The sequence below is a fragment of the Lithobates pipiens genome, unplaced genomic scaffold (assembly GCF_037356315.1).
Source record: "Lithobates pipiens isolate NorthernLeopardFrog02 unplaced genomic scaffold, aLitPip1_a1.2 Scaffold_30, whole genome shotgun sequence".
Classification (NCBI taxonomy): domain Eukaryota; kingdom Metazoa; phylum Chordata; class Amphibia; order Anura; family Ranidae; genus Lithobates; species Lithobates pipiens.
Genome location: NW_027507791.1, coordinates 6,694,130 through 6,708,892, shown reverse-complemented (window position 1 = coordinate 6,708,892; position 14,763 = coordinate 6,694,130). Strand labels below are relative to the sequence as shown.

General features: G+C 47.8%; 1 protein-coding gene across 4 annotated transcripts in view; it reads right to left on the bottom strand.

Moving 5' to 3' along the window:
• The window catches only part of CEP128 (centrosomal protein 128), a 373,597-nt gene extending 362,540 nt beyond the window's left edge, over positions 1-11,057 (bottom strand). For all 4 annotated transcript variants that reach the window (XM_077463576.1, XM_077463578.1, XM_077463577.1 and 1 more), the window contains exon 1: positions 10,934-11,057. The gene's annotated coding sequence lies outside the window, so the exon portion shown is untranslated. The remainder of the gene's footprint in view (positions 1-10,933) is intronic.
• Between the last annotated feature and the right edge of the window lie 3,706 nt (positions 11,058-14,763).

The following is a 14,763-nucleotide window of genomic DNA, read 5'->3' as shown; positions in this document are numbered from 1 at the left end:
GGCTTTCACTACCATTTATATGCTGATGACACCCAAATCTATCTCTCTACCCCTCAGCTCACCCCATCAATCTCCTCACGCATCACTGATCTACTAACAGACATATCAGCCTGGATGTCACACCACTTCCTCAAACGTAATCTATCTAAAACCCAGCTCTTAATATTTCCTCCCCCATGTGCCCCTTCGCCTGACTTCTCTGTCAAGATCAATGGCACATCTATCAGTACGTCCCCACATGCCAGGGTGCTAGGGGTAACCTTAGACTCCGAACTGTCCTTTCAGGCCCACATACAAGCCCAGTCCAAATCGTGCCGCCTTAGCCTCCGCAACATTTCCAGAATACGCCCCTTTTTAACTAATGACACCACCAAGCTTCTAATTCACTCCCTGGTCATCTCTCGCTTCGACTACTGCAACTCCCTCCTCGTTGGATTACCTTTACATAGACTATCCCCCCTCCAGTCCATAATGAATGCCGCTGCTAGACTCATCCACCTTACCAGCCATTCATTGTCCTCCACCCCTCTCTGCCAATCCCTGCACTGGCTTCCACTCACCCAACGAATAAGATTCAAAGAACTAACAATAATTTACAAAGCCATCCATAACTCTGGCCCCAGCTACATCACTAACCTAGTCCCAAAATACCAACCAAGCCACCCTCTTCGGTCATCCCAAGACCTCCTGCTCTCTAGCTCCCTTGTCACCTCCTCCCATGCTCGCCTCCAGGATTTCTCCAGAGCTTCTCCCATCCTTTGGAACTCCCTACCCCAATCTGTCTGACTGTCCCCTAATCTATCCATCTTTAGACTATCCCTGAAAACCCTTCTCTTCAAAGAAGCCTATCCTGCTTCTAACTAACACTGTTCTACTTCCTCCATCAGCTCATCCCCAACAGCTATTACCTTTTGTATCAATTGCCCCTTCCTTTTTAGATTGTAAGCTCTAACGAGCAGGGCCCTCTGATTCCTCTTGTACCAAATTGTAATGTAACTGTAATGTCTGCCCTCATGTTGTAAAGCGCTGAGCAAACTGTTGGCGCTATATAAAACCTGTATAATAATAATAATAATAATAATAATAATAATAATAATAATAATATGTAAACAATGCAGAACTCAGTCGTTCTGATGGGGGGGGGGGGGGGTGATGGATTTTCTTTCCCTGCAAAGCAGAGAATAAAAGCCAACACTTATCTTAGTAAAAGCAGCACACATAGTATACACATTGGTTAGACACACATTTAACCCTTTGATCACCCTGCAACCAGTGTCATTAGTACAGTGAATGTGCATATTTTTAGTACCACTCTGTTAGAGTAACCGGTTCCCACAAAGTGTCAGTGTCCGTCTTTCCACTGCAATATCACAGTCCTGCTATAAGTCGCTAAACGTCGCCATTACTAGTATAAAAAGATGTAAAAATTCCAGTGTATAGCCCATAGTTTGTAGATACTATAACTCGTGAAAACCATTATGTGCTTATTGGGATTTTTTTACCAATCATATGTAGCAGAAAACATATTAGCCTAAATTTTATGCAGAAATTGTCTTTTTTATAGCACAAAAAAAAAACAAACACACACAACAACATGCAGTGGTGATCAAAAACCACCAAAAGAAAGCTCTATTTGTGAAGAAAAAAAAAATTACATAAATGCAATTTATGCACAGCGATGCATGACCATGCAATTGTCACTTAAAAATAACAGTGCCATATCGCAGAAATTGGCTTGGTCATGAAGAGGGGTAAATCTTCTGGAGGGCAAGTGGTTAAACAAAACCAAAGTTTCCCTTTAAGTTGGTCATACAGGGGTTTTATTTATTTATTTATTTTTTGCATTAAGCCAGGCTAGCATTTTGTCACCCATCTCACTACCAGCTGTAGAAGCAGAGATCCGATGGTTAACAGCCCCTCCCTTCTCCCCCCTACCACTTTTTGACTAAGCAGTATGAAGGAGACAAATATCACATGAAGCACGATTGACAGCGCCCTGCTCTGCCTCGGTTACGCTTGTCTGAAACAAGCAGCAGTAGTAAAAACAAAAAAATAATAAAATAAAATAAAAATAAAAAGGTTAAAACAATTATTTTGGTTTATGGAATGAACAATTCAAGGTATTTGAAAAATAAAGAAATAATGGAAGCTTCCACATTTCTTCAACCAGAGTACTGTTTACTGATTGGATAGCCTGACCCGTGAATTACACGTTAGCCTGTCCCATTTCTGGTCTGAAACTTGCTGTCTGTATTGTGTCAGTCATCAGTCAGATTAAATACTGGTCTAAAAAACAGGAAATGACACTGAGAAATAGGAGATTCAGTTATCTTTTTATTTTTTTATTTTTGAATAGACTGGGGAGGAATTCTTATGTCTGTGACTCCCATTGTAGAGATTTTCCTTCACTTCCAATGTAACAACACCCTTGTAAGAAATAGTGGGTGTGGGTCAGGAAGGTGCAGCCATATACAGAAACCACTATCACACGATCTCACCCTTCAGTATTCCTGCCTATCCCCTTACTTATCTGAGCCCTCATTCCATCCAGTGTTGTGCATGTCTGCAGCTCTTCTCTCCCCTCACTTCCTGGTCTCACTGTCCTTGCTGAGGAGCCATTGGCCAATGATGAGGGGGTGGGGCTGGGGCCAAGTTCCACACAATTCCCCCCATAGAGAGAGTGGAGGAGCTAGGAGTGTTGTGGGGGGGGGGGGGGGGGGGGACCAAGAAGAGGAGATTTGGAGCCGCACAGATAATTGTAAGGGCCAACTCACATCACATGCAGGCCAGTGTGTTTTTTCTGCATCAAACACACATAAAAAGTAGGTTATATGGTTTTCAAAGGCATAGTTCACACCAATGCTTGCAGTTCCAGTGCATTCCAGAAAAAAAATAGAATAAAAAAAAATTTAAAAAATAAAAAGTAAAACCCACTGTACTGGAATGCTGTAAAACGCATCAAAAATGCACATGAATGCACCGGAACACATATGTCGTTGTTCAACCACTTCAGCCCCAGAAGATTTGGCTGCCGAAAGACCGGGCCATTTTTTGCGATTCGGCACTGTGTCGCTTTAACTGACAATTGTGCGGTCGTGACAATTTTGAAAAAAATTTAATATTTTGTACTTTTTGCTATAATAAATATCCCCATTTACATTTAAAAGAAGCTAAAAAAAATTCAGTTTAGGCCGATCTGTATTCTACATATTCTTGGTAAAAAAAAAAGAAAGCTGTAACAAGATGTGTGCTTTCCCCCTTCTCTGTGTATTGTTAGCAATTCTGACGGGTAGCCTAATCTGACAGAACACAGGTAAAAATTTCAGAGCGGCTCTATACCATGTGATTGCTGTTGACCAATCACAATTGTAAACACTGGAGGCATTTACAAATATGAGTCCTCAACTTCCTCTCACAATGGAAAGGAAGGAGAGAAAGCATCAGAGGAAAAGGGGGTTGGCTGTCCCTCAGCTGTGGATTTCTGTCATTCTAGATTGTAAAAGCTAACTAGCTGGGCCCTCGGGGGAGGAGGAGGAGGAGGAGGAGGAGGAGGAGGAGGAGGGAGGGAGGGAGGAGGAAGGAGGGAGGGAGGAAGGGAGGAAGGGAGGAAGGGAGGGAGGGGGAGGAAGGGAGGGAGGGGGAGGAAGGGAGGGGGAGGAAGGGAGGGGGAGGAAGGGAGGGGGAGGAAGGGAGGGAGGGGGGGAGGGAGGAGGGAGGAGGGAGGAGAAAGAAGAAAGAAGAAAGAAAGAAGAAGAAGAAATAATTTGGCAGTGGGCTGAACAAATTAATTTGGCAGTGGGCTGAACAAATGGGGGGGGGGAAAAAAAAAAAAAAGAAGATCCACACAAATATGGAGGATGCAGGATTCCCCCAACCTCTCACCGAGACATTGTATTCCGACAGCAGGCTGCCATCAGAATACATTGATCAGTGCTGCAGCCGATTGGCTGATCAAAGAAGATTGTTTGAGAAAAGCCGGTCAAAGTGCTTCTGTCGAACAGGGAGGGCTACACACATCAAAATGTCACCAGCCCCTGCAGAACCAGCTGAATTTGCACACTTTTGATGCACCTGAAATGTATTTAGCCAATTCAAACCGAGGATTCAGTAGAGCCTTCAGTAAGTGACCATACAGGCCGGTTCACGCTAGTGCGATGCTAGACATCACATGCGATTCACCCTGCATTGCTGTTCAGAGCACATGTGATGTCTGTGTGAAGCAAATTCAGCCATACAAACTGAATGGCTGAATACACATCGCATTTGGACCAAACTCGTCCAGGGCCCTTTTTTTGTCCAGACCAGAATCAGATCGCATTGAGTGTGCATACGCATGCGATCCGATTCTGGAAAGTATGCTGTGTTTCGCAAACTAATTGCAGGGTGTCATCATCATACAATTCGCAATCAGTTCACATGAACAGGTTGCGATTTTGATTTAGTGTGGATTTGAAACGAATTCCCACCGCATCCAATGTGAACCGGCCCTAAAAGGTGCAACATCTCAATGACAGGCAGGGAGATATCCATCTGTTATAAAGCTTACCAAGACCAGTCATTAGCTTTTTAATGACTCATTTGATGATAACAATCTCTCCTCTTTCAAGTTGCAAAAATACTGTATATTCCAAGAGGTTGTTGCTAGGACACAGATGGCCATTGCCGCCTAGTGTCGTTTGTTGCTAGGACATGGGGAGTTTATTGCTGCCTAGCATCCTCCATTGATAGGATGCAGCGGCCATTGTACTCCAATAGAAAACATTGGTGCTGTATGCATGTAAACATTAGCACAATGATAGGACCTCAGGTGTGGGCTTTATAACTTTTATTCCTATAAATCTGAATGCAGCACAGGTTTATTTATCCTCACCCAGCTGTGTGCATGGGTCCATAGAATAAATAAATCTGCATTCAGATTCATATAAAAAGTTATGCTGATTAAAACACGCTGCGTAAGGCCCCAAGTGCATGAGGCTCTAGGACAGGGGTCTCAAACTGGCGGCCCTCCCACTGTTGCAAAACTACAAGTCCCATGAGGCATTGCAATGCTGACAGTTACAAGCATGACTCCCACAAGCAGAGGCATGATGGGACTTGTAGCTTTGCATCAGCTGGAGGGCTGCCAATTTGAGAACCCTACTCTAGGGAGTAGCTGCAGCTGAAGGCACAGGTCCAGCCCCGCTGCCAGCAGCACATCAGACTTAGACCCCTTTCACACTGGAGCATTTTGCAGGCACTATAGCATTAAAAATAGCGCCTGCAAAACACCCTAAAACAGCTGCTCCATTCACTCCAGTGTGAAAGCCCGAGGGCTTTCACAATGGAGCGATGCACTGGCAGGGCATCAGAAAAAGTCCTGCCAGCAGCTTCTTTGGAGCGGTGAACTCACCGCTGCTTCCCATTGAAATCAATGGGGCAGCGCTGCGATACCGCCAGAAAAGCGACGCTCTGGCGGGGGGGGTTCAAGTGGTTGTATACTCAAATTTTACACTTTTACCTACAGGTAAGCCTATAATAAGGCTTACCTGTTGGTAAAATTAATATCTCCTAAACCTGTACGGTTTAGGAGATATTCCCTATGCATGCAGCCGCTGAAGAAAACTCCTGCGCGCGAGTGACGTCATCGCGGCTCCGGCCACTCACAGCGCCGGAGCCGCGAACCTGGAAGACACGCCGAGGGCAAGATGTCAGCTCCCTCGCCGTGGACCAGGCACCGATATGGGGCCTTTGTTCTGAGGTAAGTATTTGATAATGAGCTAGTATGCACTGCATACCAGTTCATTATACCTTTGCCTTGCAGGGTTTTTTTTTTTCCCCCCCTTTTTTTTTGTGCGGATTTACTACCGCTTTAAAAACCACCCCGCTAGCGGCCAAAAAGCGCCACAAAAACTACAGTAAAGCGCCACAAAAACAACAGTGTGAAAGGGATCTAAGGCTCAGTTCATACGCAGAAATGCACTACAGTCCATTTGACATCATTTCCTATGGGACACGTTTACATCTATGTTTTTTTCCAGGCACTACATTTTTGGAAAGGGAAAAATAAAAAAGCAGAGATGGCACAAGAAACAGAACATGCCCAGCATAGCTAATAGCAAATAAAACGGATATAAGAACCCATATAGCAATTTTAAAAATTTAAGAATGTAATTGGTGAACAACAAGTCCCAGTAAATGATGATGAGGGTTGGTAATAAGCACCAGCGGCAGCTCCCTTGGGAGTTGAAGCAAACTGGAAGACAGGGTAAAAAAAAGGAAACAAGATGCGCCAGACTAAGTGCAGTATATTGGAAACATTGTATTTAAAACAAAGCCACTTGGCTACTCTCACATCGGTGAAAAACGAGCATATGAGGTAAGGGTGTCCGTGGTCTCTGTAAAGTCACTGTAAAGTCTGGAGCTGTATCCAGAGGTGCGTCCCAGTGGGTGGATCGGCACATCTGACACGCCATACGTCACTTCTGGTTTGCAGACTCCGCACAGTGCGTTCTACACTGGTGCGCATGCCGCTAAGCAGGAACCAGGTTGGTCCTGTACATCGCCCTGACGATCCACCCGCTGGGACGCTCCTCTGGATACAGCTTCGGACTTTACAGTGACCCTATAGAGACCACAGACATCCTTACCTCATGTGCTCATTTCTCACCTACGTGAGGGTAGCCAAGTGGCTTTGTTTTAAATAAATAGTTTCCAATATACTGCACTTAGACCCCTTTCATACTGGAGGAGTTTTTCAGGCGCTACAGCGCTAAAAATAGCAAATAGTGAATACACCGCTTGAAAAACAATGGGGCAGTACTGTGATATCACCAGAAAATCAGCGCTGCAGCGGCATTTTGCGGGCCGATTTAACCCCTTTTCAGCCGCTAGCAGTGGGTTAAAACCGCCCCGCTATCGGCCGAATAGCGCCACTAAAAATAGCGCTGCTTTACCTCTGATGCCCCGGGCAGCTCATTGTGAAAGGTGTCTTAGTCTGGCGCACCTTGTTTCCTTTTTACCACGTTTTTTGGAAAGAGTCAGGGACTTTTTATTTTAAAGCAAAATGGTGCAATAGACCAAGCCCCTATTCACACCGGTGCAGCTTTGAAATCACTCTAGTGTGATTTCAAAGCCACACATCAGTGCGATTAACACTGCCGATTTCAGTGCAGTGTTTGACTTCATTCAACGGAAGTCTATGCAAGTTGTAATGAAATTGTTAAAAAGTAGTGCAAGAACTTTTTTTATTTTTTATTTTTTTTATAATCGCTGCAACATGAGTCGTAGAAATATGAACAGTTCCATTGCCAACAATGGGGCGTGACTTGACACTGTCAAATCGCATGACAAGTCACATCGGTGTGAATTGGGCTTCAATATAGAAGCTGCAAAAAAATAAAAAAAATAAACAGTGCCGCAATTTTACCATAATCTGCTCAACAACAAATTCCCCCCCAAAAAAAAATATACTGCAAAACGCATCGAACGACAGGTGTGCAAAAAACGCACTGCAGAAACTGATCAAAAGCAAAACTGCATAGGTGTGAACCAAGCCTAAACGCTGGAGCCTCATGCATTGGGGCTAAACGCGCAGTGTGTATGAGCCCTAATAATCGGCTTCAAGCACAGAATAGCGCAAGACCCCTTTCACACTGAGGTCCTTTGCAGGCACTATAGCGTTAAAAATAGCACCTGCAAGGTGCCCTGAAACAGCGGCTCCATTCACTCCAGTGTGAAAGCCCGAGCGTAAAAACGACAGTAAAGCACCGCTAAAAAATAGCGCTGTTTTACTGCCGAGGACTGGGGCGGCTCAGTGTGAAAGGGCTCTAACTGGCCCAATCACTGGGCAGCCGATAAACCTCCACAGGTGGAGGACCGATAACAGAATCCATTTATAAATAAATCGCCAATTTTTTTTTTTTTTAACTTGTTTGTTCAAATAAGAAAATTGTTCAGATAAAATGAAAATTTACACATATGAATATCTTAAAGGTGTTCCATCCATATTCATTCTCATAAAACAGATTAGGTGTAGCAAGATTTTTATCTCGTACAATAATGTTTCCTGAAGGAGGAAAAAAAAAGGGGGAAGAAGATTCATATCTCCCAACCAGCAAACCCGGGATGTCTTCATTTTCTGCTCATAGAAACCTCACAATGACACCGGGGTAGCTTTGAAATTGTGCTACTTCAAAAGCCGCAGATTAGTGCAATTTCGGCTTCAAAGCTGGTTCACTGCTGCATATATGCGAAGCGCACTGCACTTTCTAAATGGTCCGGCGGCAGAGAAAGGAGGGGGGCTGAACTTCTGAGAGACCGGACCACGGCCCAGTCTCCCGGAAGTAGGGAACGGTACCTATCAAAAACAGGTGCTCGTTCCCCCCCTCCCCCCTGAAACGGTGTCAAAATTGGGCACCGCGGCAGGGCGGGGGGGGGGACAGATAAGCAGAAGTTCCACTTTTGAGTGGAACTCTGCTTTAAGTCTCAAGTACTTGAATAGATGGCACAGAAAAACATGGGGGCTAAGTGGTCTTGCGACTTTAATGTCCAAAGTCGCATGGAAAATTGCACAAGTGTGATAAGCCTAATGAGTTTTTAAACTCTATTTCTGGTCAAAAACGTATATGTTTAAAATCGATTGCTACACAACCACACATCACTTTATAGTTCATGATTATTAAAACTGAATTTTTGTACTAAAATGCTCATCACAGCAGTATAACCAACCTTCACTGGTGTGAATGAGCACCAAGATGCCAAAACGGCAGAATTTCTGAAGACCGCATTAAATCTGACAAATGAATCCTCTATGACCGGTGTATATGGTGTCTTGTGCAATATATAGGACATCTTATCCATTACTGGGGTGTCACAGCTGCAGATCACAACTTCTCTCTGCCATTTCCTGTCACATAATACACAAGAAACCTCCACTTCCTCTCCATCTGTAGGAACATCATGACAGACCTTCCACCTCCTGACTGCACAAAGACAGTCTGTACTATCCTATAGAATGACCGCACAGAGAGACAGTCTGTACTATCCTATAGAATGACCGCACAGAGAGACAGTCTGTACTATCCTATAGAATGACCGCACAGAGAGACAGTCTGTACTATCCTATAGAATGACCGCACAGAGAGACAGTCTGTACTATCCTATAGAATGACCGCACAGAGAGACAGTCTGTACTATCCTATAGAATGACCGCACAGAGAGACAGTCTGTACTATCCTATAGAATGACCGCACAGAGAGACAGTCTGTACTATCCTATAGAATGACCGCACAGAGAGATGGTCTGTATTATCTTATAGATTAGACCGCACAGCCAGGAGCCCCTTTGGTGACTCCACAACACCCATCATGCAGTCACTTTCCCTATTTCCAGGCTGAGTTTCTTAACTCCTTAACCCCTTCTTCCAGTCAGCGCTCCCCCACCTCGCGTCCCCCTCTTCCAGTCAGCGCTCCCCCACCTCGCGTCCCCCTCTTCCAGTCAGCGCTCCCCCACCTCGCGTCCCCCTCTTCCAGTCAGCGCTCCCCCACCTCGCGTCCCCCTCTTCCAGTCAGCGCTCCCCCACCTCGCGTCCCCCTCTTCCAGTCAGCGCTCCCCCACCTCGCGTCCCCCTCTTCCAGTCAGCGCTCCCCCACCTCGCGTCCCCCTCTTCCAGTCAGCGCTCCCCCACCTCGCGTCCCCCTCTTCCAGTCAGCGCTCCCCCACCTCGCGTCCCCCTCTTCCAGTCAGCGCTCCCCCACCTCGCGTCCCCCTCTTCCAGTCAGCGCTCCCCCACCTCGCGTCCCCCTCTTCCAGTCAGCGCTCCCCCACCTCGCGTCCCCCTCTTCCAGTCAGCGCTCCCCCACCTCGCGTCCCCCTCTTCCAGTCAGCGCTCCCCCACCTCGCGTCCCCCTCTTCCAGTCAGCGCTCCCCCACCTCGCGTCCCCCTCTTCCAGTCAGCGCTCCCCCACCTCGCGTCCCCCTCTTCCAGTCAGCGCTCCCCCACCTCGCGTCCCCCTCTTCCAGTCAGCGCTCCCCCACCTCGCGTCCCCCTCTTCCAGTCAGCGCTCCCCCACCTCGCGTCCCCCTCTTCCAGTCAGCGCTCCCCCACCTCGCGTCCCCCTCTTCCAGTCAGCGCTCCCCCACCTCGCGTCCCCCTCTTCCAGTCAGCGCTCCCCCACCTCGCGTCCCCCTCTTCCAGTCAGCGCTCCCCCACCTCGCGTCCCCCTCTTCCAGTCAGCGCTCCCCCACCTCGCGTCCCCCTCTTCCAGTCAGCGCTCCCCCACCTCGCGTCCCCCTCTTCCAGTCAGCGCTCCCCCACCTCGCGTCCCCCTCTTCCAGTCAGCGCTCCCCCACCTCGCGTCCCCCTCTTCCAGTCAGCGCTCCCCCACCTCGCGTCCCCCTCTTCCAGTCAGCGCTCCCCCACCTCGCGTCCCCCTCTTCCAGTCAGCGCTCCCCCACCTCGCGTCCCCCTCTTCCAGTCAGCGCTCCCCCACCTCGCGTCCCCCTCTTCCAGTCAGCGCTCCCCCACCTCGCGTCCCCCTCTTCCAGTCAGCGCTCCCCCACCTCGCGTCCCCCTCTTCCAGTCAGCGCTCCCCCACCTCGCGTCCCCCTCTTCCAGTCAGCGCTCCCCCACCTCGCGTCCCCCTCTTCCAGTCAGCGCTCCCCCACCTCGCGTCCCCCTCTTCCAGTCAGCGCTCCCCCACCTCGCGTCCCCTTCTTCCAGTCAGCGCTCCCCCACCTCGCGTCCCCTTCTTCCAGTCAGCGCTCCCCCACCTCGCGTCCCCCTCTTCCAGTCAGCGCTCCCCCACCTCATGTCCCCCTCTTCCAGTCAGAACTCCACCACCTGGGCCCCCCATTAGTCCCCTGCTCTCCTCTCCTCTCTCCCAGCCTATATTCCTCTCGTTAATAGTCAGGAGCCCCTCTCCCGGTCGGCGTCCCCCGGTGCTCGCTCACTCACCTCCATCCTGCAATAACTGTCAATAACGACTCTATGGCAACTCAAAGCTGCCGCCGCCCAGCTGAGGAAGAGGCTCGATAGCGCGGAGAGTGCCGGGAAACGTAGTGCGGGGGGCGGGAGTCCGACCTGATGGAGGCGGAGCGATGACTACAACTCCCGACATGCCCCGTAAGCAACAGGAGGGGCGGAGTTAGGAGGCAGGATTGGTTAGGCGGCGGGAGGAGCTTCACTCTTTAGCAGTGATAGCGGTTTCAGCAAATGGCAGAGTGTGGTCACCATGACGACCGACAGTCTGCTGTTACCTATAGCAACCAGAATGAGCGTACTGCAGTCTCCCATAGCAAACAGAACTAACTGCTGTCAGTCATAGCAACCAAAAGCAGCTGACCCTGCTAAAAGATGAAACTCCTCCCATCTGATGTGTCTCCTTGTATATGACCCCCCAATCCCGCCCCCTTACCCTTTGCCCCCCTCTCCCCCCCCCTTCTGGTGCCAGGAAAACTCACAGCAGTTATGAATAGCAACCAGGGTGATTCTAGCGCAGTTACCAATAGCAACCCAGAGTTACCTTACTACAGTCGCTGATAAATAGGAGTGACCTCTCACTGTAGTCACCCATAGTAATCAAACAAGTAACTGCAGTCACTTTACTGCCATCAGTCATAGCAACCAGTCACCTTACTGCCATCACCCATAGCAACCAGTCACTTTACTACAGTCATCCATAGCAACCAGACACTTCACTTCATTGCAGTTACCCATAGCAACTGGTCACCTCACTGCAGTTACCCATAGCAACCAGTCATCCCACTGCAGTTACATATAGCAACTAGTGACCTTACTGCAGTTTCCCATAGCAACTGGTAACTTTACTGCAGTCACCCATGGCAACCAGTCACCTATGGCAACTAGTCACTTCACTTCAGATAACCATAGAAACTTGTCACCTCCTTGCAGTTACCCATAGCAAACTGTTTTCTTACTGCAGTTACCCATAGCAACTAGTCATCTCACTGCAGTCACCCATAGCAACCAGGCACATCACTACAGTTACCTGTAGCAACCAATCACTTTACTGCAGTCACCCATAGTGTCCAGTCACCCCACTGCAGTCACCCATATCGTCCAGTCAGCTCACCGCAGTTACCCATAGCAACCAGTCACCTCAATACAGCAAACACCCAAACACTTGACACACCTGAATGTGTCTAAATGCTCCTAAACACATTTGAAAAGCGCATCTTTAGTTGCGTTTTTAACACTTCTCATGTCAGGAGATAAACGTTCAGGAAAGGTTTAGTGTGCATGAGGCCCACGAAGAATGCATTCCTAGGATTGCTCCTGAACCACAAGTCACACAAATGATAAAGAAAAAGCCTCTATATGGTTCAGCTATGCTCATATTAGGTGGGAATAGTGGTGGAGATTGATTTACACCGCAGTACATCTGGTGACAGTCATTACAGCGGTGCGCAATAATGCGCTGTTTATGTGTTATTCCAATTGTCATCCCAACGCACATATACAATGTACTACATCGCACCGCACGTAGAGATGAGATTTGGGCTCAGCCTTGTGGAAGTGCATTAGGGTCCCTTTCACAATGAAAATCAACCGGACAGAACACGTCAAGCAACACGCATGGTTGCCATTCATGCAATGCTTTGAGTGGAACTGCTTTTAGCAACAGTTAGGCCACATTCACATCTGCGCGTTTCCTGAACATGTGACAAAACACACAACATGCGTTATGGAAAGGCACTGCAAATGCGCTGCAATTAATGATACCCTAAGTTTGGGTAGCAGGTGCACGTTTATTGGCAAGAAGCGTCACCAACACACCTAAACACGGCCACAAACTAAAAGGTTCTGGAGCTAGTTTGGGGTGTTTGTAGTGGGTAGGGCAGCCCATTCACTCAAGTGGCACGACAGGAATTAACACGTTCCCGCTACACTCAGGTGTGAAAGGGGCCTTAAAATGGAACTAAACCTTCCTATCCCTTACAGCCGAGGAAGCCGCCATCTTAGTCTCCTTCTGATCTGCAGTTGCCATGATGCTGCACATGTGATCAGTTATGGCACCAGCCATTTGATGGTTTATCAGCGCAGTTTGTTACACAAGCAACTGTGACAGCTATTGATCACAGCATGGTTAGAATGGAACTGTTTTGGGAAACCATTAAATCGATGGGCTTAGTCCCCCTTGAACTGTTTCCTAAAATTGTGCCATTCTGCAGCGCATCAGAAATTCTGAAATGTTACACATGGAGCGTTCTTTAGGGATTGCTAAAATTGCCAGCATGCCAAACATCCTATTTTTTGGCTGCAGTGATCCGCGGTGAGGGGTCGGTGTGACGTGTGTTTTATTGTGTCACGCCATTTACTTTTTACTTCATTCATGTCTCTGGAAAAACACAATGGGAGTTATTTATGAAAGGCAACTCCACTTTGAACTACAAGTGCAAAGTGCATTTGAAATTGCAATTGGAAGTGCAGTCGCTGTAAATCTGAGGGGTAGATCTGAAATGAGGAGAAGCTCTGCTGATTTTATCATCCAATTATGTGCAAGCTAAAATGTTTTTTTTTTATTTTCCTTCAATGTCCCCCTCAGATCTACAGCAACTGCACTTCCAAGTGCACTTTCAGTGCAAATTCAAGTACATACGTTTTGCACAGAGTGGCCCCGAACCTGGTCTTCTGGTGTCCCTCAGCGACTGTCACATTAATGCGAGCTCCCTCGCATGGTGAAAAGTACTTGCGGCGCTCTCCCGTGATACAGTCGTCGGCTATAGCCGCTCACTCTATCACTCGGCCCAGCCCCCTGGCGCGCCGCATCATTGGATGTGATTGACAGCAGCGCAAGCAAATGGCAGTGCTGCTTTCAATCCATCCACTCTAGCCAATCAGCGGCCAGGCTGAGCGGTGAAGAGGATGTCGGAGGCGAGCATAGGACTTTGGAAGGGTCAGGTAAGTAAAACGGGGGCTGGGGGTGCCGGGCCGGCAATGTCAGATGTTTTTTCTTTGCATTAAGGTGAAAAAATGTTTACCTTTACAACCCCTTTAATAGCAATATTGATCCAATAACTAGTGTAGCACTCTCTACTTAGGTAAGTGATAGAGTTGAGATTTTTGTCAGTGCAGGTAAATTTAGGCAGGCCTAGCTGAAGCTAGGCCTGTTTGTTTTGATCTGTGGGGCTGGGAGTAGCCTAGAGTAGGCTGGTGACTAACAGCTAGCTTCATCTTTTGGTTACCTCCCTTCTGTTTCTAGAGGCTTCTAGGAAAACATGGAAGAAAGGTGGAGCTGTCTGGGGGGGAGGGGTTCTGAGGAGCCCTGACCAATCCCAAACCTGGATTGGCAGGCCTCCTTAAATACCTGGAGTCAGCCCAGCTGGAGAGGAGTTATTTGGGTGGAAGGCCTGGCTGGAACCAGAGTTAGGCCTAGCCTTGTGCTAGCTGAGCCTAAAGAATTGTGCTGGTGTGAGAAGAAGAGATAGTCTGCGGAAAGTGTTGTGCAGGGGGGTAATATCTGAATTGTCCCTAACCACACAAACAATCATTTTCTGGGCATTCCATGATTTCCTTAACCCCATCCAAGTTCTAATCCCTCAATAAAAATACAAAAACAAAACTGATGGACTGATTCAGATGGGGGTACCTCTAGACAAATAAACAATACAACTTCAAACATAGTCCATATGTGAAAAAGTGCTCCTTAAAAAGATGGCGGCTTACCAAACGGTGTGGATCCTGAATTAGAGGGATCAACAAAGCATGTTATCCATCCAGCAATACGTGACACCCAGATCAGATTTGCATCCTAGAAATTACTC